The 13,632-nt window shown below is 38.6% G+C and overlaps 1 protein-coding gene across 3 annotated transcripts in view; it reads right to left on the bottom strand.

Moving 5' to 3' along the window:
* znf385c (zinc finger protein 385C) overlaps positions 1 to 4,200 on the bottom strand; it is a 155,474-nt gene extending 151,274 nt beyond the window's left edge. Inside the window, exon 1 of one of the 3 annotated variants that reach the window (XM_085271811.1) lies at positions 4,130 to 4,200. The gene's annotated coding sequence lies outside the window, so the exon portion shown is untranslated. Of the gene's footprint in view, positions 1 to 4,024 lie in introns of all 3 variants that reach the window. The other 2 variants (XM_085271812.1, XM_085271810.1) reach the window with 2 other exon arrangements.
* Positions 4,201 to 13,632: the final 9,432 nt, after the last annotated feature.

Raw genomic sequence — 13,632 nt, 5'->3', positions numbered from 1 at the left:
AGACACGTTTCACCGCTGGCTGCCAAAGTGGAGGTAAAAAACTAGTAACCACAGCTAACAAGACAGGCTGTTTTTTGACGTCTTCTCTTTACCATCAATGGCAACAACAAAACCTAAGCAATGCATCAGTCACTCACGCACACCCCATCTCCACCCTAAACTATATGCCATAGTTTGTAGTAGGTCTACTGTTCAGTGAAGAGAAAAAAAAAGCCACATTATTTTTCATCCAATTTAAAAACTTCTAGCATCCTTTCATAAGCGTTAGAGCAATATTACGTGTTTTACCTGAAATGTCCAAGTGACTCATTTAAAAACAATTTCTTACATTGAACCTGCTCTGCTGTGCATGCACTTCTACCCACATCCACGCAGGATGATGTAGGTGTAGGTCAACTGCTATTGGGCTAAACGAGAGCTTTAGGTGAGATAATGAAACATTATCAAAACATGAATCAGCGCTGTGCTGAATGTGGCTGCCAGTTATTTTGTCAGCTATAATTCAGATACAGATATCTATTCAATTCAGTTCAATTCAAGTTTATTTATATGGTGTGAAATTAGAACTGTTGGCTGTAGGTTCTTTATACTGCAGGGTAAAGAACCCAACATCAGATCACCTCCTACGAGCAAGCGCTGTTAAATATCTGCTAATCATTTGTTTGAATAATAACTTTTTCTTGTTATTCTCAAGCTAAATACACTCACTGGCCACTTTGTTAGGTACACCTGTTCAACAACTTACTAATACAAATTTCTAATCAGTCTAATCTAATTAATATAATCACATGGCAGAAACTAAATGTATTCAGCCATGTATGCAAGATGACCTGCTGAAGTTCAACCCAAGCATCAGAAATGGGAAGAAATGTGATTTAAGTAACTTTGAATGTGACATTCTTGTTGAAGAACAGGCTGGTCAGAGTGTTTCTGAAACTGTTGATCTATTGGGATTTTCCCACACAACCATATCTAATGTTTATAGAGAAAACAGAATACTTTGAGCTGATAGGAAGGTAACAGTAAAGCAAACCACTCGTTACAAGCAAAATATACAGTGGAGCAACTCTGAACAAACAACACAACAAATCCTTAAGTAGATGGGCTACACCAACAGAGGAGAACACCAGGTTTCATCTTTCTTCTATCAGCTAAGAACAGGAAGCTGAGGCTGCAAATTGCACAGGCACATCAAACAGAGGATTGGAAAAAAGTAGCCTAATCTAAAAAGTCTTGATTTCTGCCTCAGCATTTGGATGATAGGGCAGAAACAACTGCTGTAAACAACATGAAAGCATAGATCCATCCTTTCTTGCATCAATGGCTCAGGGTACAGTAGTGGTGTAATGGCGTGAGGGATATTTTGTTGGGACACTTTGGGCCTGAGCATCATTTAAATGCCACCTTAAAATGCCTAAGTGCAAGCTGCAGACAATGTCCATCCCTTTATGACCACAGAGTATCCAACCCCTGGTGACTGTATCCAGCAGGAAAACACACTGTGTCCCAAAACTCAGATTATTTCAGGCTGGTTTCTTGAACACTACAATGAGTTTCCTGAAGTCAAAATTCACCAGATCTCAATCCAACAGAGCATCGATGCAATGTGGTGAAATAGAAGATTCACATCACGGATGTGCAGACAACAAATCTTCAGCAACTGCATGATGTTATCATATCAATGTGATTCAAAATCTCTGAGGAATGATTCCAGCACCTTGCTGGATCTATTGAACAAAGAATGAAGGGGTTCTGTGAGCAAAAGGGAGTGAAAAATTAGGTTAGATCAACAATTCTTAAGGCGGTTTGAAGTAGTGCGAGGCAAACTTTACTTAAAAGTTCTCTTTCTACAGATCATTTATATGCTCAGAAAGCAAGTAAACAATTGCAGGTGGCAACATTAAGTAAAATGTAATGTGGTTTGGAATTAAGTTTCATAAACATACTTCAAAACTGAGGGAACAGGAAAACTTAGAAAGTTGTGTAATGATAAAACAAAACACCTGATGGGCTGCAAGGATAATTGGATTAATAAATAACAGACTGTGTAGAAAAAAAAACACCGCAATAAGGCTGAGTCTTCAGAAGTAAACATGGTTTAACAACTTTGTGAGCAAATTGTTCAGCAATTTAAAGAATTTATTTTCTCAATGTAAAAATGGCAAAGGATTTGGGAATTTCATCATCTTCATAACAAGATTAAAACAAATATACAGAGAATGTAGAAAAAACATTAAAAACTGATACTAAATGGCTGTGACCTCAGCCAGTGTATTATAGATAATACATAACACTGTAGCAGACATCACTGCATGCTCAAAAACACAAAAATCCCTGTCAAGTAATGCAATTCATGACTGCACTGCACTCAGAAAAGCCACGGAAATTAACTGTTTTTGAAACATGGGATGTATATGTATAATATAAAAATTGTGTTTTACATGTCCATATTTATTCAACTTCATGGTGTGCACATATGAGGTAAAAGAGCAAGACTCCAGAACTTTACTCTGAAGCAAGGGGGAAACTATTTGTTTGAATTGCTATCCTGTTAATTAGAAATCAAACAAAGTGAGTTTTTTCTTTTTTCTTTAGAATTCATCTCTTCATCATAAAAATGTAGCTTGACCTAACAGTATAGTTTAGGTAACAGGCAACTACTGGCAATGCCTTTTCCAGATGGAACTTGCACTTTGCACACATGTCCACAAACACTGCCATTACTGTACTGTAATGCTGAAAGCCTGTACTGTAATAAATGGCTTGTGGCCTCATGGCAAATGTATCGTTACACACTATCTCCTGTTGGCACAAGCTGTACAATGTCAGACTTTCTCCTCCAAAAGAAAAAGAGGTGGCAAGACAAATTACAACATTCATCATCAGAGTAATTCAGCAGGAGAAGCCTTCTCTCAGAGGTTCTCACCATAAATAACCTCCGTATAGATCCGCTGCACTTTGTGAAGCACTCCAAAATCGGCCTTGTGATATTTCACTTTATTTATTCATTGCAGCAACTACTGGGCAGTAAGAATACAACAAAAGAGGCATTTCGCTGAAAATCCATCAAAAGTGCCAAAGGAGAGTCAGAAACCACTTGCTAAAGAAAGCTGGAGATGATTCCAACAATATGCCAACAAACATGCCCTCCTCCCATAGTACCCCTGTTTTTGATAGTTCATAAAAGCACTGATAAAAAATAAATCTTTAAAAGTCCAGAAATCCTCCATGAGCAAACGTCTGTTATTACTGCTCCCACTAGACCATATGTGACAGAATTGCGGTTAATCGAATAGTAAAAATAGGTCCCATGTGTCACAAGAGATTGCATGCAAAGCCAGTTTTACCTACTTCATAAGCAAAAAATTCTGGAGAGTGTAGTACGATGTAATATGTGCCTTTTGCACAGGTTACATAGCAATAAGACAAGATGAACACGTAAAGCTAAAACTAAAGGAGTCTCCTCAACACTATCAAGGGCGATAAGTCTTATTTGATTGCAAATGTAATTTAATTAGGTATTTAAGTATTAAGTATTAGAAAGCTTGCAGTGCGTGAAGCCTCTGTATGTAACGTGAAGGCAAAAGTGCTCTAGAATAACTTCATGTTTTTACTGACAAAGGGTATCTTGTTAAGTCATATAAAGGGGTGAGGGGTGCATGACCCACAGTTGAATGTATACCAACAAATGAATCTTACATATATCTTTTAGATACCTTCTCTTTCGTTAGTTTTTAAATTATGTCTCAATCTCTTTTTTCATTTTATTAAGCCTATTCGGGAGATTAGTTTGCTAATATTATTTTCAGAGAACAAATCAGTTAAATGCATTTTCCATACGAAACAAGTGATAAGAAAGAGGATTATTCGGCGGCTGCTGCTGATGCGCAATTACGCATAACCTCAAAAATTCACAGTCTTTCGCCAAACCCTCCTAATCCTCCAGCGACTGAGAAAATAAAACTTTACATGCACTAAATGAGCCCTTTACTCCACTCTGTCTGAAACCGGCGCATCCACGCACCTGAAAATCCCGCATCATTAAGTCAGTTCAGTCCCGTGAAAACTTTTTGCACTCGGCAGTCTTCTTCACATGTCTACACTCAGAAACGAAGTCGCTTTGCCTTACCGGTCCCGTTTCGTTTCCGAGTTTCCCGGTGCTCGTCGGTGCCCGGCAACGGCAGAAACAGATGGCTTGAGACTGGCAGCCACGGCAAAAAAGCAAACCTGTCCAGTGCAGCGGTTTTGTAAAGTTTAACACGGTGCGACAAGCTTTGGAAGGAAGTGGCTTTTCACAATAATGGCATACCAGTAGCACTAAAGAGTCGTGATAGACTGCCAGGCCCGCGAGTTAGAAATTTGCTTTCAGATGCGAAAAAAAAACATTTTTATTTAACTTTCGGCCTCAGTTTAAACTGCATTATGAGAAAACCCTCTTTACTTAAGATCTAAAAAAAAAAAGACAAACAACTTTGTCTTATTTTGAAACACATGACCAGATGTCTTTGCTCTTTTTATGGGTGTCTTGACAGTTCCTACACTGACCAGCTGTTTTACCTCCAGGAACTCATCAACACGTCTATGCAAACTGTTCTTTGTTTTTGGGACCCCAGATAACAGGATCAGTACCATTTCTTTACATATAAATGTATTTCACGACACTCCCGTTCTTTTATTTTCCCAAATAAGACTTGTATGTATATTTTTTTTCTTCGTACACTCTCCCATACAACTTACTTTTCCTAACAGACTTACATCAAATACAATATTAAGATTCCTTAATTGACATTTATGTGGTTGCACCAAACAGGTAGCTTATTTATTGGTAGCATGACCTATTACTTACTGCAGCACGATGGTTTGCTTTAAAATATTGCTGGTCAAATTTGTCATAGCAGCCATGTTATGATGACGCGTTTATGTTAGGATATTTGAAGGTTTCCCAGACTCGAAAAATAGCTACAGCAGGAACAATAAACATCCCAGAATGACAGCCTTGTTCTCATTGTCCAAGAAAAACATTTCAGAATGCCAAGTTTGCTCAGGATATGCCTTAAAAATCCAGTTTTAGGTATTTATGTAGTTCATTTGTTCTATTTAATTCTATTTCTCTGTTGGCTCGCATACCGATCACAATCTGACTCAACAGAAAAGCAATTGGCCTGATTATACTGAGCAGGGCCTCTTTACAGTAGCATGACTCCAACTGATAAAAATGCAATGAGCAGGTTGTCACCAAGGAGGTGATGGATACTCTTGGCTCTCCACGAGGACCACAGAGAATGAAACACAACACCACCTCCCCACACTGACAACAGCCATTACCGCCGCTGACTAAGATGCCATCAGTGTTTAGTCTGCCAGTGCAGATTTTTGTCATTTGTACAGTGGTGTTAAGCTTACCCACAGAACCCCCACCTGCAAAGGTGCAGTGCTACGCTTGTATGCCTGCACACAGAGTTGGTAGTAATGTCTAAACGACAAGATGTAAGCCAAATTCATGTACCTAAAAAGTATCTGACAAGGTCCCCATCCAAACTCTCAACCCCATTAAATCAGTGTGCACCTGCCTCACATAAGGTCCCAGGCTTCACTAATGGTGCAACTTGCCCTTTCAGTGCTGACAGCGATGATGATTACGGGCAGCTTACAGTGTTTTTTAAAGACACGGGTAAACACTGTGACCTTTGTCCAGTGGCCTTCATGGGACAGGGGCCTCTGAGTTAAAGAAAAACTATGTAAGAAGCACTCACATAGGTATGCTTGGTTCTACTAAGTCACAGACCTTTGCTTAGCATGCAGCAAAAGAAGGGGCAGCAGAAAGGCAAAGTTTAAATGGATTTAGCAACATATTTAACCTTCTAGGACCTGGCGTCCACATATGTGGACATCACATTTTGGGTTATTTAGACCAAAATACTCAGTTTTGCTCTACAAGGGCCTGACATCCACTTATGAGGACATTATGCTGCTACTGTTCTTTCAAAATTTTAAAATGAATATCCTAATATGTGGCTCTTATTTTTCTTAAAAACAAAAATAAGGTAAAAAACAAAATCTGGTAATTCTTTGTTTTTACATTCATCAGACCCCAATCAGCCCAAATATCAAAGAGAAATTAAAAATGCATGCTGTGGAAGAGTTTGGGTCTTAGGGGGTTAAAATATTATCTTGTTCAGTTTATGCAAATTCAATTATTCAAATAAATCAATCAATAAAGAACAGGAATAAAATTTTATACAGAAGGCCAAAAGCAGTTACTAAGCAATCAATGGACACACTTAGACTGGAATAGACAAAAAACATCCCCATTGTTTATTTTTTCCTATTTACATATTTTTCTTGTTTAGTTTTGTTTTGTATGAACACACAAAAATTACAAGATGGTCAAACATTAAAACCACTGAAACAAGTGAATAAATCTGATTATTTCTTAGAGTGGTACCCAGATGATATAGCATGTTAGGCAGAAAGTCTGTTCTCGAAGCTGTTGTAAGCAGGAAAACTGGGCCAAGCCAAAGGATCGGAGAGATCCATGACTTGGATCTCTCAGATCCGCCTAGTAGTAATGACGAGAGCTTATGGGGTGTTTCCAGTATGCAGTTGTTAGTACCTACCAAAAGCAGTTTAAAGTAGGAAAGCTGGTGAACTAAGAAAGGTCAGTGGTGACTAAACTTACTGATACAGGTGGAGCATAGAGGAGCAGAGGATGGCCCATGTGGTCTCATACACAAAAAAGCTACTGTAGCACAAACTGCCCAGAGCCTGAAGGCTGACAGCAGTAGAAAGATGTCAGAAGACAAATACACTGCAGCCTCCTGCCTCAGCCCATGAGCAGCTACAATAGGCCACTGAATGTAGTTTGGTTTAAGGAATTGCAGTTTATTTCAAGACACCCTGGTGCATGTGCAATGTTTATCTAGTAAAGAGATCCCTGCAGGATGAACTATGGTAAGATGAAACGTCAGCAAAGATAGTGTGATGCTCTGTGTAGCGTTCAGAAGGGAACCTTGGATACTGGCATTTGTGTAGATGCTACTTTGACACCTACCTCTGACAAACATCGCTGCAGTCTTTCAGGAGCATTATGCACAATGAGCCAGATCAAACAAACATGTTCAAGGTGTTGATGTTCACACTGTTGTAATATCTCACTTGAATTAAACATCAAAGATCAAAGGTCAGACCTCACAACTTACAGGAACTGTAAACTGCTGCTAATGTCTTGGAGCACATCTGACACCCAGGAATACTTTTCAATATTTTATAGAGTGAGTGAATTGCATTGCTTTAGCAGAGCAGTTTTGTTTTGTATGATGGCAGGGATATAATCACACAGTATTAGGGTGGTAGTTTTAATATTGTAGCATATCCAGCTATCCATGCATTCTCTTCTGCTTACCCAATTCAGGGTCTTGGGATGCTAAAGCCTATCCAGCTGCTGTGGAGCAAAAAGAGGGGTACATTCTTAACAGGTCACCAGGCTCAGATAGACTACCAATCACACTCACACCTTGGGGCAATTTAGAATAACCAATTAACCTAACACTGCTAAGTGCATGTCTTTAAATTGTGGAAGGAAGCCAGAGTACCCAAAGATAAACCACACAATCACAACATGCAAACTCCACATGGAAAAACCCCAGATGGATGGTGAATTTAAACTCAGGGACTTCTTGCTGTGAGGCAGCAGCACTAACCACTGGGCTATATATTTGGATTGGGCTGATTCCCTCATTCCAGTATGTGCTCCTCTCTGTATTCATAAAATGAGAGCAGTATCAATGTCATCTAATTCTGAGAAAAAACTAAATATGTTTGACAGTTCATTTAACTTCCCATGTTGCAATATAAATTATATCATTTAAGATGTACATCTGATTTAATACTTACACAGAATATGAAACCAACAAAAGGACAACAGTCCTTGTTGAATAACTTTTGTCTCATCAGTGTTTCTTAGAACTGCTGCCATTGTAAAGCTAGTCTTAGTGTATTTTGATATCGGAGATTACATGTAGTTCCACAGAGGATCCAAACTGAGTCTCGCAAACACTTAGCAAAAAACACATTTAATGAACTTACAGAATGGGGAAAATAAACAAAAAGCAGGTAAATAAAAAGGTAGCTGAACCCCACCCCATCCCCCGACTCTGTGATGAATGTGACTCTATGTGGAATCACACTTGCGGCTGCTGGGTGAATTAATGGGGAGGGTTGAAATGCAGCGACAAGCTTTGGGATGCCCTCACCTTTCTCTTGCAGAGAACTTCCAATTAGCAGTGATGTATACAGATGGATGCATTAAAATCGTGCCCAGCACTTACTGAAAAGTGTGCCTAATCATTTGCAATTAATTCAGGCAATTACAGCGTTTCCCAAATGCTCCTATTATGAGTTTTGAATCTGTCTTGTTCATTATTGGAAATTGCAATAATACAAATAACAAATCTGTTGCAATACACAATTCAAGATATGGAAGTTTCATTTTGTTTATTGTTGACAGTCCTGATATATTCACACTTTGCTCAAATCTGTGAGGGTCTGGAGTTTGCTCCATATCTGACACAAAATAGGTGCTGAACATTTCTGGAATGCAGTAAGCCTGCAGGGGTGTGAACTCACTGCTGGAAGGCCCTATAACCCAATTCCACTTACCCCCATAATGCCTAGTATATCAAATTTGATAAATAGAGGTTTTCTGATTTTCTGAGTTCCTACCCTCACCTGTGGTCACGAGCTGTGGGTAGTGACCAAAAGAACAAGATTGTTGATACAAGTGGTGGAAATGGGCTTCCTCCGAAGGGTGGCTGGCCTCTCCCTTAGGGTGAGAAGTTCAGCCATCCGGGAGGGGCTCAGAGTAGAGCCGCTGCTCCTTCACATCGAAAGGAGCCGGTTGAGGTGGTTCGGCCATCTGACGAGGATGCCTCCTGGGCGCCTCATGGGTGAGGTGTTCTGGGGATGTCCCACTGGGAGGAGGCCCCGGGGCAGACCTAGGACATGGTGGAGAGATTATATCTCTCGGGTGGCCTGGGAACACCTTGGTGTTTTCCCAGACAAGCTGGAGGAGGTGGCTGGGGAGAAGGAGGTCTGAGCTTCTCTGCTTGGGCTGCTGCCCCGCGACCCAGCCTCGGATAAGCGGAAGAAGATTGATGGATGGATAGATGGATGGAGTTTTTCTGAGTTTTTGAGACTTCTACATCATCATCATTAGTGTGAATCCTCAAAAAAACCTAAATTGATTGTACAAAATTCTTTTTAAGCAATAAATAGCAAAAATATTGGTAGATGTATCAAATATGATACAAATTCAAACTCATTTATGCAAATTAATATTCATTCATTCATGTTCATATAATTTAAATGGTTAAAGTTAGTTGGTTTGAAACAACACAGGAGGTAAATATCATGGAGACACAAAGCGCACGTGGATAAAGCAGTTGCAGCAAAATTAAAGGAAACACAGGAGTCACAAATGTGGACATCAAGAAACGTGAGAGAGTGAAACAACAGGAACCAAAACTCAACAGATATACCTAAAAACCAAACACCATGATGTCATGCCCTTGAAAACTAGCTATCATTTGGTTTTGGCATCAGTTTTTTTTAGGTTGGAAAAGCTACTCTAAAATAGACACTGTCTCCACACCAGTGGACAAAGCATCATCATGTTTTATATATATGAACACAAAGATACTGTATACTCATCTGTGGATAATTGCTACGAGGTCAGTCCAATTCTGCAGTAGCCTACAATCCATAAATCTTGACAGGCCTCTATAGCCTCTCAAACTCCCACTCACACTGTTCTCAACAATCTGTCCATGCGTCGACCTGGTTTCCACAGCAACCAAAGTGGCAAGCTGCGTCCATTCAACGTGAACTTTAAAACCCATCTTAAAATGGAAGAAATGGAACAAGTGCAAGAGCGAGTGGAGGAGCAAGCGAATGAAACAAAAAGGTAGGCAGGAGGAAAAGTGATGTCCCTTCAGGCAGTTGATTAACTTTAGCAGAGTGTAGCCAAAGTGGCATGTATAAAGAAGAAGAAAAAAAGTGGGATGAAGAAATGTTAGGTTAAAACAGGGCTGACTCTTAAATGGCTTCAATTAGATTCAACATTTCCTTTTCACACTTATTTGTGCCCACCTTCCTTGACATGTCTCCCTCTGACAAAAGTAAAAGATGCTGCCTTTTTGTTGTATGTGTGAAAAGATGGTGTGTTGTCTTTCCATTTCAAGAGTGAAAGAAATGTCCTTATTTTTTCCCCCACTTACTTGCAAACTCTACAGTAAGGTGCTTTGCTTTGTTTTTATGTTTTTGTTTAAATTGCCACTTTAATGTACCCAATTTCAGGATTGCACTCATACTGAGCTCTTTGAGATATAAGCTGCCCATTAGGTGTTTCTCTGTATATATTAAATGTATGAGCACTTAAAGTCTCATAAACAACCACAATATGAGTAATAGTTTACTTTCATTCAGTAGGGGCTTGCCACTGCCCCGCTCATGGTTGCTTGTCCTTGGCCATGGTTTTCATTAAAAGGGTCCAGTGAGATGAAGCTAATTATGCTGGCTGTCTATTAAGGCACAAATGGGGGAAATAAACGGTTAGAACAAGTCTGAAGAAAGAATGAAAGACTGCAGGTAAAACAGTAAAAAGTGTTACAGTTACCATAGACGTTTATCGAATTCCTGGAAGAGAAATTGCTTAATCTATATTTCAGACAGTGATGTGTCTGACACTCAGTCAGTTTTTGGCTGTCCATCTAAGATCAATCAATTTTCTTGATGCCTGCAGTGGGAAAGATTCATATGTGAGTGACAGTTACTCAAATGAAAAACCACTGAGGGAGAAGAGCAAAATAATAAAAATGGAAAATGTTCTTGACAGATACAGAGTTGGGATATTGTAATCATGTAATAACTCAGTAATGTAATGGTGTAATTAAATTATAGCTGCAGTTGTGTTGTTACAAAGCTTCTTCAGTTGTCTGCACTGAAAAAAAAACCCCATTACAAAATATGTTTATTTATTCCTGCACACTAGCAGCTACAATCAGCTGATATGAACATTACTTTTAATTTTGTTGCATAAAAGTACATGAGCACAACGGTAAAGTGCAAATTGTGTACAGGATATTTTACTACCAACACAACTTTGCACAGACGGACTGCTAACACAAGGGTGTCTTCAGCTAATAATTTTCTAGATCAAAGCTGCATCACAAGGTGTTTTAGACAAACTTTTAGGACTTGAAATGGACATTTCTTGGTAAAGGTTTATCAAAGAACAGCTTACTTTACTGACACTTGAGGAAACACGCCTCCTTTTGGGAATAATTGCAAGACAATAAGTGTTATTGCCTACCAGTAGTTTCAGTTTGCCCTTTTTCTTCTTATGAAAAATGGTTTGTCTTAATGAAGGTATTTTCACGATACAAAGGGATTCTTGAAATGTCAAAATTAATTTGTAACAAGCTGTTTTCTTAAACTGTTCAAAGTTTTGGAAGGTGAACTGGCTTTGTGAAGGGTTGAAGTCTTTCCCAGCTGACACTGGCTGAGAGAAAGGGTACACCCCACACAGGCTGCCAGTTCATCAGAGGGCTAACACAAAGAGTCCTTCATTAAGTCTTTTGAGATTAATTAGAACACAGACTTAGTGACTTGGTAACATTTAAACACCAGGATCTCTTTGTGATTCATGTGATTCAAACATTTTTTAAAATCATTTTTTGAGTGTGTGGGTTTTATTAAACTGAGGGTATCTTTTGTGAAACTGAAAATGAAGTTTGTACCCAAGTATTAGAAAAGAGAAAACAACATAATTATTTATACAATGTGAGACTGATGTGAAAATGATATTTTTCAAAGTGATTTCCCTACTGGTTTTGTTTTTTCACCACCTTTTATGAATTGAATTCAAGCATTGTTGGGAAAGTTCAAGTATAAATCTACAAACATTTTCATTAATGAGTCCCTTGACACGTGGCAAATCAAAGGTATACTAATATTGGTATTAAAGGACAAACTCAACCTGGTGCAGCAGTCCTTTGTCATAACCCACAAATGCAGCGACAGCACACAAAGCCAAACTGTCTTCTGTGATTTATAGTGCAACAATTAACCTCTGAGAGCTGCTTGTGACTTTCATGGCATTTTTCCCAGTGAGGAAAAGAACCTCCTGGCTCTCGACCATTATGCACTATCACATTTTTAATTCCACTGGGAGGATGCAAGCACAAGAGCTATACATATTAATAAGTTGGAATGCATATCCTCATGCTTTTTAGACAGAGCAGTCTGTCACAGGGTTTGATCCACTGTCAATATACCAAAACATTTACCCAACACATGTATATATATTTTTCGTGCAAAGTCGGCTGAGAATAATACTTTAAATGCTGCAAGGAATCTCTGGTCAGGATGTAAGCAATGACCCTGCATTAAAAGCTAGAAAATGATTCAACCATAGAGAAACCCAAGTTTTTATTTATTTATTTCAATACTTGAACTTGCATCATAGATGATTGCCTAGCTATTCTCAGCAGGCTTAACTGTCTGAATGACACACAGGAACTATCTTCACACCTCTTCTTCTAAGAGACATTGTGGGGGACAAAATTGAGAAGGTTACCTTTCCCTATGGAACAATATACCATAAATTCATATTCTTTTTGTTATAATTATGTCTAACTAGAACACCTATTTCTGTTTAAGTAATACTTAATGGTGTTTATTTTGACCAGTGGGTAGAGCCTTGAATAAACCAAAGTGCTGTCTAAAAAAAAGAAGCAAAGGAATTACTACTTTATCATCATGCTAAAATATTTCTAATTTCTATATAACCTTTGGCGCATATTGAACGATAAATATGCAGCTAGTGTTCTAATAAAACTAATAAAGATTCAACTAATAGTGGATGTATTGATTCTGCCCTGATATGGATTCTCATCCATATTATGACATTGTGTCTATTCAAAAGTAATGAAACAGTCATAGCTCATGAACCTGCACCGTCACTTAATTACAGTGTGACAGATTTATAGAGAAAGAAAATGCATAGATAAGCTGAGTGCATTTGTGTCATTGGCAAATTTCTCATTATGACATTGTTATTCTCTGAAAGAAAGACAGTGCATTAAAGAAAAATAATATATTCTAGCACTCTGCGCTTCTCTGCAATGGAGTCATTTGTAGGAAATGAGGTTGCTCATAATCAGGGTCTATCAGGAGCACCTACTGATATAATCAGTCCTCATTTGGCTACACAGCCACATGGAAATTATTTTCTCCGCCAGTTTCTCCTGAACCTTCTAAAAATGTTTCTCTGAGGCCTTGTTTCCTTTGGTGTATGGTTTAACTCCTTTTTTTATATCTGTGTATTGGTGTGGGCTTGTTTTCCCTTTCCCACAGTCATCTACGTCCAACCCAGTAGAAACTAGAGATGGCACGATACCACTTTTTTATGTCCCATACCGATACCGATATCATAAATTTGGATATCTGCCGATACCGATATGAATCCGATATAGTGTTTTTTAATCAACAAAACTGTTTTTTTTAAATATCTTGCTGCATTTTGTATAAGTTCATACTCAAGTTTAAAACAACAACTACACTAAAGCTATTCTG

This window comes from Mchenga conophoros, linkage group LG4 (genome assembly GCF_057382185.1).
Source record: "Mchenga conophoros isolate Kocher_MC1m ecotype Shallow Benthic linkage group LG4, M_conophoros_male_GT1.1, whole genome shotgun sequence".
Classification (NCBI taxonomy): domain Eukaryota; kingdom Metazoa; phylum Chordata; class Actinopteri; order Cichliformes; family Cichlidae; genus Mchenga; species Mchenga conophoros.
This window is presented reverse-complemented; position numbering and strand designations above follow the sequence as displayed.